The 15201-nt window shown below is 41.3% G+C and overlaps 1 protein-coding gene across 1 annotated transcript in view; it reads right to left on the bottom strand.

Moving 5' to 3' along the window:
• The window catches only part of shisal1b (shisa like 1b), a 75946-nt gene that overhangs the window by 35925 nt on the left and 24820 nt on the right, over positions 1-15201 (bottom strand). Inside the window, exon 3 of the mRNA XM_034686226.1 lies at positions 14888-15155. The gene's annotated coding sequence lies outside the window, so the exon portion shown is untranslated. The remainder of the gene's footprint in view (positions 1-14887; positions 15156-15201) is intronic.

Raw genomic sequence — 15201 nt, 5'->3', positions numbered from 1 at the left:
CGTGTCAGCCCCTGCTGCTTAGGGGCGATGCAGAAGTATAAATCCGCATTTAGCCCAATGATAACGCTCTGTATTGATCTGAGAGGTTGCAGACTGTTGCTGTTGGTCTGATGATGCCAGGGCAAAATTAGCATCCATCTGTAAACTCCATCTCCACGGGTTGGGTTGCTACTTTCTCCTTTCTCCTTCTCCTACAAGTTGAATAAGCCGTCACCATCAAACATTGGAGTGGAAAGGAAAATACATCTACTATTTTGAAGCTTTAACCACATATAGAAAGAGGAAAAGAGGTCATAATAACACATCAAAACACCCCGCTGAATAGTGTGATCCAGTATCTTAGAAATTCCTTCTTGACCAAACAAATTTAAAATGGGGCAATTCTTCTCTCAGTCTGTAAAAATATGCATGCAGCGGGGGAGTGCCGGCTAATGAGACAGCTGCTGGAGTCTAATAAGTAGAATTCATTACACAATCAAGGTCTCAAAATCAGCTGGGAGAAAAGATCTTTCAGAGCCTCATCTGTTCTAATGCAGACCAAAAAGACCAGCTTCCATGTGATGAAGAATGAATGAAGCCGATGAATTTAAAGCCTTTGCTTTTAGAAACTGCAGTGCGTAGCTACTTCCACTTTTGACTATAGCACTAAAGCTAAAGGTTGGTTGATTGATTATGTCAATATAACATCTGAGGTAGCATAGTCATATTTTATCTTAAGTTAAAAAAGTCTCTGGTTGTGCTGGAGCTTTGAGTTGTATGACATGATTTTCCTCACAAGTTTTCACTGTTAGTATAGTCCTGTGGGGTTAGAAGCTAAGGGCATGAGGGTCTAACAATAATAATAATAATAATAATAATAATGATAAATTTTATTTGGAGGCGCCTTCCAAGTCACCCAAGGTCACCTTACAGAGAGTAAAAGCAGTCATCATTAAAACAGAAGATCAAAATAAAAACAAGTGAAGCGCAGAGTGTCCAGTTAGGGGGAATTTGCTAGTTTGAACAGGTGAGTTTTGAGTTTGGATTTCAATTATGTTATGTTATGCGTCTGATGTGTGGGGGGAGGGAGTTCTAGAGTCTGGGTGCTGAGCAGTTGAAGGCTCAGGCACCCATGGTACTGAGGCGAGGCGCTGGGATTGTTGGCAGTCCAGCAGAGGTTGAGCGGAGGGAGTAGGAGGGAGTGTATTCATGAAGGAGGTCGCAGAGGTAAGAGGGGGCCACGTTGTGTAGAGCTTTATAGGTGAGGAGATGGTCTGATTGCTAAACTTGCAGGATAAATTCAGAGGCATGAAAAAAGTAAATATCTTGGCCGCCCTGTGTTTCAGGTGTGCGCCAGAAGCATCTACCTGCTTCACTTTGGTTAAGATGTGCACAGAGTCTATTTTTCAACGAAGACCGCACAAAGCTGAACAGAGCAGATTGACCTGGACAGCCAGTCCAAGCAGATCACATACAGGTAGATAAGAAATAATTAATGATGATGGATAGAGGCCTATATTTTCAACAGGTACCAAACATTTGCATGATTTCGATACACCAACGTGATCTTGTGGAAACCCTACGTAATTTTGTGAGTTTGGCTACTTCCAATTTTGCCCTGCCCCCATACGCTTTAGTTGGATGGATGGATTTAAAAAAAATTAAATGTGTACTTGACAACTCATTGTGCAGGCTAAATAATTCATAAACTTTTTAGATACTGACAGATAAATAGATGACAGAAGAAGAAGCTGCTACTTTTGATTTGAGCGTATTGCTGCTGACGAGCATCTCAACCATTCAGAGTTTTGCTTTGATCAAACAACTCAGAGGCTCGGCTGTTGTTAGGTTTTGACTCCTGAATGTCACAGAGATACAGTAGCTCAGGCAGTGATGTCACTTTCAAAGCCACAGAAACCTACCAGGAATCTTTCCACGGCAGCTCTCAACACTAGCCCTTCCAACAAGGTTTTACTTTCCTGCAGGCTACACGGAGGCCTCATCTGTCAGCACATCAACGCTCTGGCCCTTGGATTCAGTTTTCTTTGGTAGCGGGCCTGTGACTCACAAAGAATAACTGGACTTGTTTTGGCTCCAGGGTTTGGGAGACATATATTGTGGACTGTTTGGTGTCTGTTATGTAGACAGACAAGACCGTATCTCCCAGACACAAGGCCGCTTTGTTTGTTTGGATTTGCTTTAACACCCGACTCTGGGCTCGGCCGGTTTCTCTTGGAAATGTTTCCCTTCATCATCAGCCTGACCCCTGGATTTAAAATAGCTCTCCACCCACAGACAAGTAGCCTGGTGGGAATTTAAAAAATGAAGAAAAAGAATAATATGACATGGGACAGTAATGCATGACAAAACTGCAGCTCAAACAGAGCAGCTTGATAATCTTTGTTGTTTCCCCCATGGCGTGTTTTCAATATTCTCGGCTTTCATGGACCACCATGGTTGAGAGGCAACGCAACAACACAACACAAAAAAGTTGTCTCTTTAAAAATCAAATGTTATTTCTGATCCTGAAGTTATCTCATGGTATTTACAACTAATAAACTAAGGAGCAGACTCCATGGCTGAAATGTGAAGCCAGTGAAAAAGTACCTACACTTCCAATCCTTTAACAGCAACTTGATACTGGCCCTGAAAGAAACTCAATCCCCACTGATCCCCACTTTAGATGTCCTCATTAAACAACAGAAGTAAACATTTCTAAAGCCTGGGCCTTAAAAAATTCTTATTAGCTTACTTCCTCATTCATTAAACTGCACGGGAGGGATAACTTTTATGTAAGCCGCTCTTTTTAAATAATTGAGGCTTAAAGCTTTGCATAATTGAGGGTGTCTCACCTTTGAGTGACAGGTGTGACGCTAACTGTCGTCTGGCATCGTCTCGGCTAATTCGAGTCACTGAACTTGATCTCATGGGTATCCGCGCTCTAGTCGGGGTATTGTCACTTTGGTGTCAAAAAAATGAGAGAGTGACAGCAGAGATGCCAAACTTAAGGACACTTAGGTCCACGTCTTATACACAGTTTAAAAAATGTATTAATTAACTAGCCAAGAAAAGTACGAGTTAAAATCTTTTTAAAACTCTTGAATGGCAAGAGATTTCTAAATTAATTCATAAAAATCTTTTTTTTGGCATTAAACCTTTGGTACACGTTATGTTTAATGTTTTAATACTTAATTTTTTCACTCTGCTTTGTTGTGTTACTCTCATTTGAACTATAGCAATTCTGCACTTAATTTTTTTCAGGTTTTTTTAATGTTTTATCTTCACTGGTTGCAAAATCCTGAATAAACCTCTTGCACAGGTTTAAATATCTAAACTTAACTCAACTCAATCGTATTCATAAAGCACTTTAAAACGACCACAGCCGGAACAGAGTGCTGTACATAAATAGACAAACAACGCAGGCATAAAACAATTAAAACACAGGATAATAAAACAATAAAAACAATAGAAAAAATAAATAAAAACAAATCATAAAACACTAAAACAGGAGCAGAGTCTCATGCAGGGTTGAAAGCCAAAGAATCTCTAAATAATTAGGCTGCTAGCAAAAACTTCACCACACAGGATAGCTGCAGGGAAACGCAACACAGTCTTGCAAGTGTCTGTAAAGTGAAAAGGATATATATTGTAAGTTAGATCAATTAATGTCTGAAAAATGACTAAACCTATAAAAATAAATGTTCCTATGCTACATATGTCGATCAAAGAATATGCCTGAAAATATCAAGAGGCAAAGTTGAAAAAGAAATCCCCCTCCTTTAGCTTTTATAATGTTAGGATCCTAAAGTGGAACACTAAAAAACAGAGGGGGTGTGAGTCTCCCCTCAGATAACCTTTCTGAACCACAATCTGTCTTAAGAGGTTTGACACTTCACACAAAGCCCCCATGCAACTCAACCCAGAAATAACCATGACAGATAAAACCACAGAGACCTGGAAGGGGTTTCATACACCTCGAGGTCCCAGAGGTCAACGGGGGCAGCGGTCACAGACAACCTTGCGCTGTACGGCCAAGAATATCTCAGAACCGGTTCTACTTCACACTGCTCCAAGTCCAGACGCTAATGGTGTGTTGGCAGCTGAGTTTATTACTGCCTGTTAGAAAAACCTTTAAAATGCAAGGAAGCGTTTGTGGAGCGTTCCAGCAGTCATTATTGGACGTGTTGGTTGACTGGCCATCATGGCGGGATTGCACCTCATTAATGAGGCTGTCCCGGCATTGACCTATGGAGAGTGAACTTAACTTGCTTTGCATAAAACTGGCGATTCCTCTCTGAATAATAACTTCCTCTTGTGTCCCGAAATGCTCCCTAGCCGCACTCAAGTTCAACTGTAAGCCGTAATATTTAAAGTTTGAGCTAAATGCTGTGAAGTCTCGACTGAAGAAGGCTGAATGAGCTGAGTCCTGTGACTGGAATGTATTTTGTATTATCAAAGTGAACAATAGTAGCCACCTGCTGTTTCTCACTGATAATATGAGGATGGATTATTGTCTCTTTTTGAATTATTAGTCATTGTTGAAGAGGGGGATTATAGTGAGCCATTATATTACATGGTGAATCAAGAATTACAGTCATTTTTAGCCCATTATGACTCATGGATTATAGTGAGTCTTTACAGAACACATTATCCTCGTCATCATAATGATCACATATGTGTTTGGAGCTCTAATACATACAAATCCTCACACATGCGTACATACAGCCCCTTCAATGTGGATTATCTGATGTGAAGTAGGACTTTATGGAGCGAAATCTCAAATCTGCTTAAGACTCACACTGCTTTATCACATTTTTGCCTTTCTGTTTTTGTTTTTATCATGCACGAGGAGGAAAAGAGAACAGGAATGAATTTTGTTGAGTGAGGATTAAAAGGTCAAAACTCCCGTGGCCTTTTTACACAAAACAATCCAAGTGGCCTCCACGTAGCCTCCATCAGGCTCGTAAAAAAAAAACTCACATTAGGGAACATTTTAATGGGAAAAGTATTAAAGCTTCTGTGAGGAGCTCTTTTTCAGTCAATACTGGGGACTCTGTGGACAAAGTGGTGTCTTATCTCACAGCTGATCTTCTCATGTACATGTGCAAGTTGTTTTGGTAATGTAAAATCTGCTTCTTTTTAACATTCAAACATATAACTCACTGTAAAAAGAATCAGACGCTATATATTCCCCTGCCATACACTTGCTTTGTCAGATACAAACCCAGTGGCAGCTGTTATTGGCATTGAAAATCACCACATAGGTTTCAGCAATATTTTTGCTAATGGCTTAGTTTCACTTTTTTGGTCATACAGAGAAATTCATAATTAGCATAGGAGCTTGAAGTGAAAAAAAAGTTGAATCCATGCATTCTAAAGAACCACGGTTATTATTAAACAATGGAGCATCTACGCGGATGGGTGGGGAAAATGGTCATGCGACGTCTGGCCAATCATAAACGGAAAGGCAAAGGGAATTCCCAATAAAAGATGCACACATGGGTAACACATGGTTGCCTACAGCCCTGAGAAAATGTAGCTAAACTTGTATTGAGGGGGGGTGATTAGGCAAGCCCACAACAACTTTAAACATTGCATTTTCTTAAAACACTGCAGAGACACTTTACCTTTAAGTCTTCAACAGTGCTTAATGTATAGAAAGTGTGGAGATGTAGAGCAGGGCGATATGGACCAAAAATCACACCTTGATATTTTGTAGCTGAACGGCAATGCACAGTACACATCTATTTTTCCCCTCTATTTAGCCCAAACTTTTCATATAGATTATTTTGTGGTCAATAAGTAAATCACTGTAACTGGATCTCACTATAAACAACCTTTTTACTAAGAATTCGGCCTGGCATCTATTTTTATATTTTTGGGGGAATCAGTTAATGGCCAAATGAAGTCTGTGACCAAAACACTGCATCATCTGCCTCTTGTTGAGTCGCTCTCCTCTGACAATATTACTCCCATTGTTTGTTGTTATAGTAACCAGTCCCGTTGGGCTGTGTTTCCAGCTTTGAGGGCGTCCCTTTGTGATCTTGCGTAGATAGCTGGTTTGGAGACAGGCACTTCTCATTTCCCAGTCCACTATGAGATGTACTGTCACGCTCACATGACTCACAGGTCTTGCTGGACTGGTCTTGCTAAGAGTGCCATGCTGTGACTTCAGAGGACATTTCTGGCAGTACTTCCCTTGCACAGTAAATGCTCTGGGCAACTGGTACCTGTGGTCAAAGGTTGTTAGAAGCTGTATACAGCTGACCAGTTCCATGGTTTAGCAGTATGGTAGGCCTCTGTAACATCGTCCCACTATTTACTTTATTTCCATGAGGCACAGCACGGGTTAATCAGCATGTTTCATTACAGAAAGCTGTGAAGGCTTCATGCTCTGGGTTGCAGCATGTACCCCTTCCCCTGTTTCGTACATTGTGGTGCTTTTTGTAAATGGCAGAAGAGATTTGTTGTGCTCTAACTTTTTTTTCCAACTTTTTTTTCAACATTATTCTGCTGTTCGTCGTAAATTTGGAACCCAAACTATCTCCTTATATTCAAGTCAGTATTCTTCTCTGTACCAACTAGCTCCACTTCAGGAGCTTTGCTCCTGTCCTTATCTGACTTCATGTTGTAACTGGGTGGTGGGCGAGGCTGCAGGTGGGAGGGTGTTAGTTTTGGCTTTGCTCAGAGGGAGGGAAGCAGGGCCGGGTGAAGAGTGACAGACGGTGACAAGAGGAATAGCTGAACTGGCGGCTCTAAAGAAGAAAGCTCTAACATTATTATATATAATATAACAATATCGTCTAACCCTATGTCTCGTAAAAATATACCCATTTGTCTTAACTTGATCTATCCGGTCATATAGAGTACACAGTACACAATCACATAAATGAGACACATTTAGCATCTTCTTTGAAGCCGCTTTAAAACTCATTAACTGTCAGGTTACCTATGAAGGTTATTAAAGAATACCACCAGCTCAAAAGCTAAAAGGCTTAGAGGAGGTCTATTACTGTCTTTTTGGAGCAAGGTCTTTTGATACAAGGTATTATGAAGAGAAAAGTTTTATGAACTTTTCAAAGCTTGAAAAGTAATTGTCTGTAAACCCCCACGTACATAAAACAGACCTGCACTTAGAGTTAAAAATAGAAAAGGTCAATGTGACAAAATGTGACAACTCAAAGGTGCACAAAGTGCTACCTCACAGCAAATCAAGTGTGGCTTCATAATAAGCCCTGGCTTATTGTTTAGCTGCCTGAATATCTACCTCACTGATTTTGCTTCATTGTCACGATCATCACGTTGTTTTCTTGCTGCAGCAGCAGGCAGCTGTTGTTTTAGTGACTGAGCTCTAAAATCCCACTGTACTCGACGTGCTCAGCATCAATAAGCAGAGAGATAACATACGCTACTATCAGATGAACATAGCGAAGCGTTTGATAGCCAAAAGGGCCTTACATTTCTCTCAGGAGAAGACTAAAGAGAAGAAAGAACAAAGTATATAACTGGCTATCACTTCATTATTTGGTCATATAAGCTTCTCTTGAATATTCCATGCATGGAGAACAAAAATAACTTTACTAGAATAAAGCAAGAACCCTGTAGCTACCCCAGAGGTTGTACTCCCTGCTGATCCTCCAGCCCTCTCTCTCGCCACTTCTTGTCCTCTCTGTAAATGCATTTAAGCTGTTACCTTGACAAGCTCCTTTTATCTGGTGATAAAAGCTTTTTCTCTCTGTTGCACAGCTTAGCCAAAGTGACAGAGGCTCTGCTGCACCTCCGGCTCTGTAATCAACAGCATGAGTCTGACATTGCTGTTTAACCCTTCGTCCACTCCCAGAGCATCTGCGCTGTCACTCACGTCTGCTTTCTAACTTCATCACCTCGGCGAGGGAGGACAGTCGTGCATGTTTGACTTTATAAGGAAGTTGTTGAGAGAAGAACAATCTGTTTAGCCTGCTTTGGGTTTGGACGTGTGAAGCTTATCTGGAGATTCTACTGATGTTGTCTTGCCTCTTTTTGTTCTGCGTCTCTGTTGTTATTTTGTTGCAGGAGCTTTATTATGTTATATCTATTAGATACCTTTATCCCTCAGAGGTGCACATGCAGTACTGTGCTGCTGTATATAAATGGTACTTTTGAGTTCAGACAGATGATGCCTTTAGTAGATGATTTTTCTAAATGAGTTCTACTACAGATGAAATTGAAACCTGTATGTCTGTGTTAGCTTAAGAGTATAAATGGATGCATTATCCTTGAAATAATGATGGTGGATTTACTACTTCTGGGTATTTCGATATAAAAACTGGAAAAGGAAAAGTGACATGATCAAAGTGTTGTATATTTTTCCAAACAAAATAAATAAATAAATAAATAAAGCAGATAGAATACTTTTGATGTAATGGGAAAGACCACATAACGATTTATCCATAGATGGCCTCCAAACTAATCCAGAGCCGTGTATTTGTGAAACATCACTATAACTCAGACAGCAATTAAATGTAAGAACATATGTTAAAGCAGTCATCAAGGATGGCTGAATACTTTCAGTTTTATTTTCTGTAAATCTAAAAGTGAAGGTATGATAATATGGAGCTTGTACTTCTGTTAAACTTTGTCAGTTACTTTCAATAGACTGTATAAAACATGAACATAGTCTCAATGATGTCACCCACTGGTTTCTAAGGAGACATTTTGAACGGGGACAACAATGGGAGAGGTCCTTATGGAGGACAAAGGTATCACACTCGTATTTTGGAGATACAATATCCAAGTCTAGAGTTGCTAACAATGCTATGACAGGATTTCTTTCAATAGTTTTTAAAATTTCTTGATGAAATGCATTTGAACTAAAGCAAATGTGAAGCATACAGAGCATCTTAAAAAAGACACATCAGTCACTACTTAGGGAAACCAAAGTGCTGCGGGATGACTTTCTTATAACCTAGCAACAGTAGAAAAAGCACAAAAAAAATGCTTTAGTGGACACGGTCCCTTAACGCTACAAATGTGTACCAACCTAAAAGTTAGTTACATGGAAACTTGCTGTAAACGTGTTTACTTTTAGCTGTACAGTTGTCCATTTTAACAAAAGACCTAATGGGGTCTTCTTGGCTTTTAGAGCCAGCCTCAAGTGGACACTTGAGGAACTGCAGTTTTTTGCACTGGCTTCATTTTCAAACACAGGAAGTTGACGCTTGCTTGCAACAGAATATTTAATGCATTTTAGCATCATTGAACTACTTTTGCGTTATATGTTTAATAATAAAAATAAGAAAATCCTCATGTATCTGAACCTCTTGAAAATATTCAAAAAATGACAAAATAGTTAAATTTACCCCTAAGACACCAAATATCCTCTTGATGTTGGTCATGACAAATTTCCCTTAATTACCGTCCTTACGTCACGTTTATCTATGAGGTGCTGCAGTGGAACGAGTCAACTGGAGGTTAAAGACAAGTCGAAGAGGAGGCCATGTGGAAACACGGCCCTGGTCACAGGTCAGAGCCGTGTACACAGCATAATGAGAATTGAGTGGGGTCATTGAGGAAGGAGAGGGGCCATGCATAAAGATTTCACCGTCAATATGTCAATAGTATTGTTATGCTCTGAGAGTTTTCTCTTTTTCAAATCACCCCTGAGAGGAGACCCTCTGACCTTCTCCCCTCGATTATGCTTGTTAAGAACTGTTAAGGAACTGATTGCATTCAAAAGAACACAGTGCACTGAAGGAGCTTATTATTTATGCATGGGGAGGAACAATAACCATAGATACTCATTTGCATAATGGGTGCACTCCAGTAAATATTGGCCCGACCTCTGATTTCCCCAAGTAATCACTGACTTCCCTCTTATGAACGATCATTCATGTATGATTTAACTGTTTCAGCAGGGTCAATAATACAAATGCCTCAAAGGAGTCTGAATCGATGTAATTTTTCTTCCCTTTTTAAACAGACACACACACAAATACTCACGCACACAGACCAAACGCAGCGCATTAATATTCAAAACAGCCACTGGGTGAACCTGTATCTGAATTACAACAGCTTGTTCATTATGATCATTCTTTCAGCCTCTCGTTTCAGGAACTGCACAGAAAGTATAAACACCAGCACCTTCCCCCAGACACACACCACGAAGCTCAAGTCAGTGTGTGTGTGTGTGTCTATATACAGAGAGAGAGAAAGAAAGAGGGGGGAGAAGGAAATAAAGACTTTACTCTTTTGTACTGCTCTGACATTCACATCCAGCAAAAACCTGTGATGGTTATTTATCTGCTGCAATCATGCTAAAAGTGAAAAGTGCAGCCCTGTTTGTGGTTCTTTACTTCTGTTGCTTCTTGAAAGTGTCACTCCTCTGGAGGTCTGGCTGCACGCAGTCAACATATAGAGTGGGCTACTGATATTAGCATTGACAGTCTAATGAGGCAAAGTACGAGCTGGCTTTCTGCCTCTGACGTCTAATGGTTACAGTGCTGAAGCACACGGGGTCACTTGAAGGGAGAGCGACAGCTGAAGAGCAGAGTGTGTGTGCGTGTTTGCATGTGTGTTTGTGCCTGACTCGCTCTACAGGCCTTTGCTAGATTATCATCTGTTCAGTGGAATCTGATATGGAGAGAAACCAACATCAAAGACAACGTCAATGTTGCATCAAGACAACCTGCTTCTGTCAGCCTCTATCTCTCTGCCTTTTCTTCCTCTTCCTCGCCTGCTCATACACACCACTGTAGACATGCACACGCACACACATACACACACTTATATTCTCGGTTTCACAGCTGTAAACACACACACGTTCACACTGTACAAACTCGTGCTCTCATTTCTACTCTGCCTCTTTAACGATCAGAGAAGCATATGTGCGGATCAACACAAATTAGAATGCATACGTTAATGCTCACTGTGCACACACACACACACACACACACACACACACACAAGCCCAAGGCACAGGAAGTTGGTGGGAACCCGGGGGAGAGAGATGTCACGATGACAGACAGGCCAAATGAAAATGAATGCAGTTTTCTGCACCACAGATCAGAAAACAAGACACTTCTGAGCATGCTGCGTGGCCGCATGCTGCTGTTTATTTTGGAGTGGAGAATGTAATTATTTGGCTGCCAATGCGGCTGTTGCTGTTATTAATCAGTTAAACTCTCAGCTGGAAACTGTTCAATATGATGTTTTTAGAGGGGGTAAGTGGGGGCTGAGGGCAGGCACTGCTCTCAGAAAGTCAGATAAAAAGCCTTTGCTCTGTTCAGATGTGCAAACAGCCGCATCGCCATGCTGTGCTTTTTTTGCTTTTTAGACGGATTTTGCATCAAACAACCACAGCACAATCAAACATCTATTCATCATATCTTTTTCTGCAGGGCGTTTCACACCTGCAGAATAATCTGAAGCTTGGAGCAGTTTGAAGAAAGACTGTGAACACTTTTTCTGATCTCAGGTCCAATAAGATGCTGCGATCAGGATCACCTGGAGTAGGTGGTGTGAGGATATGATGCAACCGATCATTCATGTCATCGAAATGTCAATATTCTCATTGTTAGCAGAGGAAAAAAAGGTGTTCATTGTTAATGTCACTTCCTTAGTTGAAGAAAAAGCAGCTGACACTCTGTCTGAGCCAATCAGATGTTAACTATGTCAACATCTCCTCTTCATGTATGTGTTTGTGACGTTCATGTGGATGTTTCTATGCACTCTTATTTTTTTAATGCAAATACACAATTAATGCATCTGTTTGTGATTTCAGTGGGTGTTCAGCTATGTGTTTATATAAGAGTTATTTCTGTTATTTATTAAGTAACAGATGCTCAGTGAGTCTTCTGATCAGACGTACAGTAAGAGATAAAGAGCTTGTTTCTCAGTAGCTTTGTCTTTTACTCAGAGTACAGCAGGGGTGATGTTTCTTGCAGGCCAAAACATAAATGAGCATTGTTCTGGTTCCCTGAATAAAAAGCCAATTTATTTATTAAAGTTTGGTTTTTCACAGAAAACAACTTCTGTCACAAACAAAATATTTATGAACACTGATGTTTTTTTTAAGAAAGATGATTATTAAAGCAGAAATCCTCTTCATGTGATTATTTTTAGAGTAAATGCATTCTGAGGCTGTAAATGAGCTATATCACATGAATACGAGTTAAACGTTTCCACCACCAAGCCTCCAAACTCATCAGTGTTGGCTGTGATGCTGTTTGAGATGCTGTTTGAGATCAACACGAGAGAACAACCACAGCTGTTTCATTTTTCCTCTTGAACGCACCTTCTGTTTACTGTGTCCATCACAGCTTCAACAACTGTGAGCTGTGAGGTATTCACAGACTTTTTCGTCAGTTGAGTCGAAATGTGTTAACTTTTTACGCTTGACCTTTTTTGGACTTCTCTTTCAACAGTTTTTATTGAGTTTTCCATTAACTTCACCATAATACTTTTTGTTTGAGTCACACATTGCAGGTAAACAAATACTGCCACAGTATTTTTCATACAGTATTTAGTATTTAAGGTTGCCATTCTCCTACCATGCCCTACCCCATCCAACCCTATGCCACCCCCTTTTTCAGATTTCTAACTCAAAAATGAAGTTTGAACTAGTTCTGCAGGTTTTAGTTTTCATTCTAGAGACTAAATACAATTACTTGGTGCAAAAAATGTTCAATAATAAGTCAGACATTGTCTTCACTTAGTGTTATAAACCAAGCATAAACTTGAGCAATGATAGGCCCTCTAACAGAGTCAGGTTCTGATAAATAACGCACACACTCTGCACTCTGGTAAGTGTAGATACATGTCTGCATTGGGTGTGCAGCAGTGATAGTTGTGCAGGAAACCCTGCTCGGTAAAGTTGTGAGATTTTGCCTCATCTGGCGCGTGATAAGAACCAGCGTCCGTGAGATGACGAATCCACAGTTGTATTAATTTCAGCTCTGCGTCTCTGACTTTTATGTTGGAAAATCAAGCACCGAAAAGTCTTCCTCTGCCAAAAGATTGTCTGCATCTGGTGCCGCCAGCAACTCCGCGGCTCTCGACACCAGTTTGATCATCTGTTCTGAATTTGAAATGCTCCTAACTCAGAATTTTCACCTTCAGGGCCTCTGCCAAGTCACCGGTCACGACGCCTCTCCTTGTTCCACCCTCTTCCCCCTGGTGTGAGTGTGTGTCTCTGTGTACGAGTGTGGGTCTAATGCATGTGTTATCTGCCGTTGTGCATGCTCTTGGCAGGGGATGTCACTGTGTATGCTGTGTGCACCATGCAGGCATTAACACTGCCTCAATGTCAATGACTCCTCTTAGTAGGGAAAGTCAGAGAGCAACTGATGGCCTCAGTGTAACTGTCCCTGTGAGGCAGAACACCGGCTGTGCTTGTGACTGGAACAAGGTGATGCAGGAGACAGTCTTCTACTTATGACTGACGGCCAGATCCAACTGCTCTGCAGCGCTTGTGTGAAAAATACAGTCCAGAGAACAAACACAAAGCAAGGACGGTCAAAGCGCTAATCTGCAGCTAAAAGCAAATTCTTCCTTTATAAACACAACCTGCTGAAAATAGACCCACACTTCACTATCGCTCAAATGAATAGATAACACGGCTTATGCTTGTGCAATATCTCTCCTTTTGTGTCAAAACACCTCTGAAAAATGACCCGACGTACCTCCACCTGTGTTTCCACTGAGAACAGGATACTCTCTGTCCTTTTCTAACCACCTTTTTGAACAAGCCATCATGAAAAACTTGCATCAGAGGCCTTTGTTTCAGGAGCCAGAGGGCAACCTCAGCATCTCCGAGCACACTTATCTTACCCACGCTGAAAAATGGCTGCAAGGACGCTTTGTGACAAACAATGAGGAAAGGTCTCTGTTGTTGGATTTTTCGATCACATGCTTAAAGTAAACACAGCCTGAACAAAGGCAGAGTCCTGAGGGAGCTCATTTATTGTATAAATTACTCATCCGCTCATCCATTCATTACAGTAAATTGCATACTTCTCCATTCAGGTATCACAGGGTTTCAAATCAGGTTGTTATGTTTTCATTAATTTTTCTCACCCTCCTTTTGTCCGCCTGGTTTAACGTTTGAACAGTTTCTTCCACTTGTGTTTATTAAACGTTAGAGCTCACCTAGGAGACGCGCTACCTGCAATAAACACCAGAGAGATGTTTAATTCGAGAGCATGCTTGGTTGCATATTCAGCCATGCACACAGGGCACAAACACAGTTTTGTGCACACACGTTTACAGCAAACACACTCAAACAATACTCACTGTCATGCAAAAATCATAAAAGCTCCCACGGGCTGCCCCTGGGCCAGTTTTCACAAAGACGTGCAGGCGAGAGCAGGGTTTGTCACAGAGGAAGCAAGCTTTTGTGTGAATGAACAAAGGGAATCTCCTTCCTCCTCTGCCTCCTCATAGCCTCTAAAATCCTATCATGTGCCACCGCTCGTCTCCCACACGCCTGTTTCCAAGTTACCGGCAGAGTCGGCTGCCAATCTCTCTTAATTGCCTCCTGTGCAAAGTGAAGTGAAAGCTGAGGAGAGCCGAGCGATGGGAGCGAAGCTGTCCTTGGCTTTTCCTGAAGCTCACTCACTGCTGAGAAGCTACCTGAGATATTACCTTTGGGGAAATGACACAGTTGTGTTGATGTTGTGTGAAACTTCTGAAGCCATCGTGGAGACTGAGTGTGTAAGAATACGTCCACGGTGTAACAGAATGACTTTTAATTTGGTGAAAGAAAGTGAGGACATTTAATGCACGCCTAAATGGGCACTCAAGGATGGAAACACATATATATGAAATGCTTTGAGTAGGAAATGTCTTCTTAGAGATAAAGTAAAGATCATGGGCTCAAACAGTAACAGCAGGCAGTATTAGTTTTGCCAATAAGCAGCTTTTCCTCACTAACCTCGCTTGGAGAACGAGACCAGATCTTCTTGTTGACTCCCGCTCGCTTGAATTGCCACCCTGTTGCTCCTTGGTCCCTCTTCCTTTGTTGCGTCTTCCTCACAAATAGATCCTCCTCATCCTAAGGACCGGTGCTGGAGTTAACAGCTCATGAGGGAGGGAAGCCGGGCGGAAGAGAAAGAAAACAGACCCAGAGAAGAAAAGAAACACACTCTTCTCCCCCCTAAGTCCTCCTTGGCAGTGTATCCCCATCCGACAGAGCTCAGCGACTGAGAGTGTGTGAGAGAGAGAGAGGGAGGAAGAGAGAGATGAAAC

This window comes from Notolabrus celidotus, chromosome 6 (genome assembly GCF_009762535.1).
Source record: "Notolabrus celidotus isolate fNotCel1 chromosome 6, fNotCel1.pri, whole genome shotgun sequence".
Lineage (NCBI taxonomy): Eukaryota > Metazoa > Chordata > Actinopteri > Labriformes > Labridae > Notolabrus > Notolabrus celidotus.
Note: the sequence above shows the minus strand (reverse complement) of the source record. Positions and strands in the feature narration are given on the sequence as shown.